Source organism: Rhipicephalus sanguineus, chromosome 8, assembly GCF_013339695.2.
Source record: "Rhipicephalus sanguineus isolate Rsan-2018 chromosome 8, BIME_Rsan_1.4, whole genome shotgun sequence".
Taxonomy (NCBI): domain Eukaryota; kingdom Metazoa; phylum Arthropoda; class Arachnida; order Ixodida; family Ixodidae; genus Rhipicephalus; species Rhipicephalus sanguineus.
The window spans coordinates 66892728-66899270 of record NC_051183.1 but is presented as its reverse complement, the minus strand read 5'-3'; the positions used below and the strand labels follow the sequence as shown (position 1 = coordinate 66899270).

General features: G+C 46.6%; 1 long non-coding RNA gene across 1 annotated transcript; it reads right to left on the bottom strand.

Annotated features, from left to right (window-relative positions):
• Positions 1-1926: 1926 nt before the first annotated feature.
• Positions 1927-2630, bottom strand: LOC125759672 (uncharacterized). The gene is made up of 3 exons (XR_007417292.1): positions 2508-2630; positions 2168-2218; positions 1927-2096 (listed from the first exon to the last, which is right to left on the bottom strand). It is a non-coding gene; the product is annotated as an uncharacterized LOC125759672 (long non-coding RNA).
• Between the last annotated feature and the right edge of the window lie 3913 nt (positions 2631-6543).

Sequence of the window (6543 nt, the reverse complement as noted above, 5' to 3'; positions counted from 1 at the left end):
TTTACATTGCACTTCTGAAGAAAGCGCACTGATTTTCTGGTGGTATAAAGAGTGAGCAGTAGATTTCATATTCTTATATTCAATCTGCCAAACATGCATATATCTATTCGACCCCCCCCCAACATATCATTCAAGCTTTCCACAAGTGCAATGGCATGTGTTTTTTTTTCACCTCACGAAGTCGGTCTAAATGCACCCCTTTACTCTACAGACGTCAGCGTACCTATGTCAGCAACGAATATTACTCGGGTAAGAAGCATTCCTTGAAATAAAAAGCTTCATGCATGAATTACTGCACAAACGACGCTCCAACAAGTGCTAACTGTGCCTACCTAAAGTGCAAGAGGAGGCAGCATTTCACGCAGAATGCCCGGGGAAAACTTGTAATTTTCAATGTGGCGCTGAAGTGTCCGTTCAGCAGGAAGAGGTGCAGCAATCTCTCTGACGACGTTGTAGCCGCGAGTACCACATGCTAGCCGGACCTTGAAGCCTTTCTCAATGGTGGTTCGAGCCCACGGTGTCCCTCTCATGTTGGGTTTTTCCATAGAGCGCAGCTGGTCTGGTGCCAAATACCGGGAGATATTTCGTTTCAAGGATGCCTTTTCTCTGACAGCTTTATCTTTCTGTCGCTGTAAAAGTGACCGCCTGCGTTCCGAGCTTTTCAAACTCTCCTCCAGTTCACCGATCCTCTTATGTAGAGCTGCTACAGTTTCTGCAAAAAGAAAGCCACACGAGAGGTTTGCTAAAGGGTAATAATGGCATGGCTTATCATCACGTGTAGTTGGAGAAAAGTGTCAGCACTGTCTAAGAGAACCGTATATTTGTTACCATTTGTGTGAAGATTTTGATGTAGCTCATGAGCGTTGACAGCTGACACAGGAGCTGGAAGGTAAAAACAGACCATGAGAAGAATATTATTGCACATACTGAAACACCAACCAACAAGAATCGTAACTATGCTTTTATGTACCTCCTAAAGTGATCTCCTCCCGGTTTAAGTCAGCATCTGGCCCAAAGCATGAACGATCAAGAAAACAAGTCAAGTAAACGAAAGCACTTGATGCCATTGTTTACTACTGTCTACATGAGGCGAAAGTACATAGAGCTCGTATTCAATTATTGTTGCAGCTCAAGCCTCAGGGGCTACACAAAGGGCCTTAAGTAACCATATGACAGCACTACTGGAAAGCATGCATAAGGTGAATTCAACAAATTTCACCTTACCTTGTGAGAGAGGCTCTTCATGCGGGATGCTGCTGAAATCGGGTGTAGGACCTGACACAAGGGGTAATAATAGAAATATTGTAACGGGCTGAAAAGGACGGGGATTCTCCGCGTAACAATATAAGGCCACTTGAAGGTTCATAATAAATTAATACCAACCTTCGATATCAGATGCTGCAAATAAAAGCTGGGTGCCGCTCGGAGGCACAGAGGACATGTTCTGGTCCACTAGGAGCCTGTAGTTCTGCAGAGCATGAAAATCAGTCATTATGACCTACGTTATGTAAGTTCCAGCGCTACTTGATTTTGCTAGCCATTCCAAAAAGAAACTTCTGCAAGAACAACACAAAGACCACGAAGCATCTGTACTTTTTATCCTGTCTGTCTGTTTCTTTGTAGCACTTTTTTTTGTAGGTTCGAGGATAGAAAAAATCTACCTTCAGTCTGAGGAGCTACAGAGTAAACAACCCCATTTTACCTTGTGATGATGAAGGGTTGTCCGCCGTCAAAACAGGAGCAGGTAATGCTGAAAGAGCATAGGCAGTAACCACGACTCAGGTTTAATTATGGGTTCAAAAATAGAAAAAATCTACCACCAATTTGAGTGTATAATTTCAAGGATAAAAAGTTACCTTCAATCTCAGAAGCTACCGAGGAAAGAAGCTGGGTGCAGTGTCAAAACAGGAGCAGGTAATACTGAAAGAGCATAAACAGCAACAACAAACACTGGTTTAATTTTAGGTTCAATGATAGAAGAAACTTATAATCAATCCGAGTACAATTTCAAGGATAAGAAAGTCTACCTTCAATCTGAGAAGCAACCGAGGAAAGAATACTGAGGTTGTCCAGAGTCAGAACAGGAGCCGGTAATGCTACAAGGATCAGAGAAAGAGGAGAGCATGTTACCTTTCTGTCATGTACAGACTAAACAACCCTATTTTACCTTGTGATGATGAAGGGTTCAGGCTATTGTGAACCTCCTCTTGCACAGCGCCTGCATGAAGGATACTTGTGAGACAAAAGGCAGGTGTGAGTGATGAACAGTCACCGTTGTTTGATATATGGAGATGTAAATCAGCTCAGGTAGTAGCAGGCACGTTAGAACCAGGACACAGATTGAAAGGGTGCGTTTAGCAGCTTAAAAATAATTTATATGATAGTGCATGTGTATTTTGCTCTGGAATATTGCCCCTACTTTCTGAGCTTGACCCTCCTAACTTTGAGGTTCCAGCACGTGATGTACAAAGTAAACATATATAAACAATTGCAACGTGTCAGCTTACGTTGAGCTGGTGGCTTCCTTGGTTAGGGTTGCTTCCTGTGACTGAATATCGATGGTGTCGCATTCTTCTTCAACTTCTTGACTCCGAATTTGTTGAGGATAAGTGGCTCAAACTCATTTTTTTTCAAAATGATCCTAGACAAAAAGAACAAGTTAGGTGGAACGGTAACGAACTGCGCGGTTGACGGAACACAAGTAGTAGTTCACAGGACGAGCGCAGACTAACAACTGAATGTATTGAAGCATAAATCTTCCACTTCAGAAATTTTGGATGCGTCAGTGATCTCGAGGCGTGGTCCTGATAAATGCGTTAGTGAATCCTCCGTTTATCTGCATAAGAAAAAGTTGGCATTTTTAGCGTAGATAAAGGGCCTTTACTATGGTGTGTGATACTGCCAAGATAGCTTGTGCGCATGTACGTTTTCTGAAGTGGAAGATTTATGCTTCAATACATTCAGTTGTTAGTCTGCGCTCGTCCTGTGTACTACTTCTTCTTGTGCTCCGTCAACCGCGCAGTTTTTTACCATTCTATGTCATACCAACTAGCCCCCCAACGCACTTTACTCAAGTTAGGTGGAAATCTTATCACAGGAGCAAAACACCATAAGCATCGGAGAACGTTCTAAACATGAATGAACGTTTATTAAAATAAGCGCATGGCTGCGCTTTAATTGAAATTTCAAATTTACTGCTTTGATCTACTGCGCGTCAAACAGGCATCTGATGCAACTACCGAAGCGTGTTGAAACTTATGCGCTAAATCTGTGACGCGATAGTTCATGATGACACGCCGGCCGATGAGCCGCGGTCCGCTGAACTAAAGCCCCGCTCATGTTCCGAATTTGCAAAAAGTTCTGACTGTCACCCAGAAGTGGTTCGCCAAATTAGACAATATGATGGATGAGCTGCACGCAAATGCACTGCTTTCGATAAATCCTGCGCGCTAGGTTCTTTTTTTTTGCTATCGCACTTTCATTCCGACGCTCGCTCCGTCTTAACCCTTCCATCCGCACATCACAGTGAAAGGTTAGTAGAATATGTGGAACACAACCTAGTGTTCTAGTGCACGACATTCGTTCTTTCAGAGTTATTAATATGTGGGGTTTTACGTGCCAAAACCGTGATATGATCAGGAGGCACGCCGTAGTGGAGGCCTCCGAAAATTTCGACCATCTGGTGTTCAAGACAGTCACTTGCTCGAGAAAGTGATTGCCTTGGTGCATGACAAATAACACGAAATTTCGCGTGACATTGAGTAAGCAATATACCACATATCTCACACGGCAAAGCAAGACGCCTGTCAAGAGTAAAAACGCACGAGCACTTACCTCACAAAGCCGCGCCGATCTCGGCTCGAAGTTTGCTCGACCGATTCTGTGGAGCCAGATTTTGCGACGACCTGCATTTTCTTTTCCGCACGGAATGCAAAAAAAACCTTTTTTCCATGGGTGTCACGGTTATGGCAGCCAAACGCACAGCAACCCGGCATCGCGACAATACGAGCGAGACGCACACGTGCGCTTCAAACTTCATGCACTTCACATGGGGCGAACACACAGCACATGGCACGTCGGAGCGTTCAACATGGCGCCGAGAGGCGAAGGAGACAAAATACCGAGAAAGAGGGCGCGCGCTACCACGTGACCGCAGTCGCCCTATCAGAGACGTGGAGAGGAGGAAGCGGCGTAGATCAAGAGAAAGCTGTACTTTTCCGAAAGTATAGGAACTTTAGGCATACTAAGAGGCAGCAACTTGCAGTGCCCTCGTATGAACAGCGAATGAAATCGGAGCACGCGCAACCGCAAGTGAAGAAAATAAAGACTGTGCTTGGCTGCGGCATGTGCAACCATGGCTCGCGTTCTCTGATGGCGTCGATTCTGGTTCAGCCGTGTCATTCCTTTGCTTATGTGGCATAAGCCTACAAGTCGTAGTCTAGGACGATGACAGTGACTGACCCGAGAGCACCCTCCACTGAACAAGCCTGACGTCTGCAGGACGTCTCGATGGTGCAACTGCGTCTCTCACCCATCTGGCCCCGAAATCCGCAAGTTTTGTCTCACCAGATTGCCAGCGAGCCCTCGGACACCCTCTCCAGCCCGTGGAGAGGGTGCTGGATTAATTCATGCCGTCATAATGCGCTCGCCTCCAGCAGCTCCTTGCCGAGGGGGACATTGGTGACCGGCGCCTCTGCCAACTGATGCGTCGAATATGACAGCCTCACGGGGAGCTCGACGTCTCTACGCACTCTGCGTTGCTTCGCGAGCTCTTGCAACTCCTTTCCCAGCGCATCTACCTTGCCCTCGCCGCGGCCAGCGACGACAACCTGGATTGTCTGGCGGAGCTCGCCCATCAAGTTCATGAAGCGGCGTGGCAGTGTGCGTGCCGGCCCACGGCAGCCTCCGCGCTGTCAGCTTGAAACTACTGCTACCTCTGCGGCTTTCTTCTACCATTTTTTTTCCTGCCTCACTCGCGCAGCCGCGCATGTGTCGCGAAGGTTGCTTGTCGCGTGTCGCTACTCCCGCTTAGAGCGGCAGCAAAGATATCTATGTCGGAAATCTTCCGCTACTCCCTCTTCTGTTACACTAATATTTTACAAAATCTTAATTCGACCGAAGCTTGAATACACAGCTTCTGTGTGGGACCCTACGAACGCAAAATTAATCACCGACTGAAAACTTGTTGAGAATAACTCGGCTCGTTTCCATCTTTCTAACTACGATCGCACTGCTAGCATATGAGCCATGAAAGCCATCTATTCCCTTCCATCTTTAAAGGAGCATGACTCCCAATTTTCAATGATACCTGTTATGTGGTTTAATCCTTGTGCGTTCATGAAGGAGCTGGCGAAATATTAGCACACTTGCTGAGCACTTTATTTAGAGTTGAATATATTTATAAACATGCCAGTGGCCTGAGAGTCCGAGCGCACTGGCGCACTGGCGAACCATGACGTAACAAGCTGCTTGCTGTGATAGTGTCTGCATTCCAGCGAGCAATGTTTTTCCGTGGTCAGCCGCTCGTGCAATCGAGCCATCGAGTCTGAGGAAGGCCAAAAGAAGTTCGGGCGTATGAGGTTTGAAGGGAAGATTTCCTTCGCGTAAAAACTTTAGAGATGAAGAAAAACGCGAGCAGGAGCAGCCAAAAGGAGGGTACGACGGGGAGTCTGGAGAGGGCATTTCAAAGCCGAGTGCTGATTTGAACCGCACGTTTGATGCGCTTAGAGCAGTTGTATACTACAACTGCGGCGAAAAATGTCATATAGCCAGAAGTTGCAAAAAGAAAATGATCTTTGCGACCATAAGAGAGTCAGAGGAGAGCGTACGACTTCTGCAGCCATACACGCACAAAGTTGTTGAAAATGGCAGGAGAAGGAGGGTTCTCCGCGACTCGGTCGCAACCATGGAAGTTGCGCACCCAAGTTGTGTTTCTCCTAAGGATTTTAGTGGAGAGTGCGCTATTTTTCGACAGGTGGCTGAGGAGCAGTATGTATGCCTGCCAATAGCTCAAAGGACCTTTCGGCCAACTAAACACCAAAGCAGCGGTGTTAGAAAATTTGCCAGAGCCCTTTCCCTACCTATTCTCAAACAAGTCCGCAAATATCTGAGAGAAGGAGGCTATTTATGTTATAAGTCATGTTTAGGGCCCCCACGCGTTCTCAAAGGGGTGCGAACTTTTTCAAAAGCTAGGCTTCACGCGACCGGAGGATTCGACACTGGCGAAAAGCGCCGAGGTTATATCCATAGAGCACAGTGGCGAGTCTCTCGGGTCCCCAGATGCAGATGAGGACATGCAGTGTAAACCATGTAGTACTTTTTCTTAGCGTGAATTGAAGGCCAACTGCGAAGGCAAGAGAGAAGGATGCCTAGAACGTAAGGGAGGGCCAGTTTTAGCCCCCACTTGCTCTGATCAGCGACGTTGGTGCTGTAGGTTCGGCTGACTTTGAAAGCCGAAAGGAGAATAACAAATCCGAATTTGATAGAGCCACTTTGGCTAGCTCGTTGTGTTTCAGCGAGGTTGTGGTACCTGCAGAGTACATA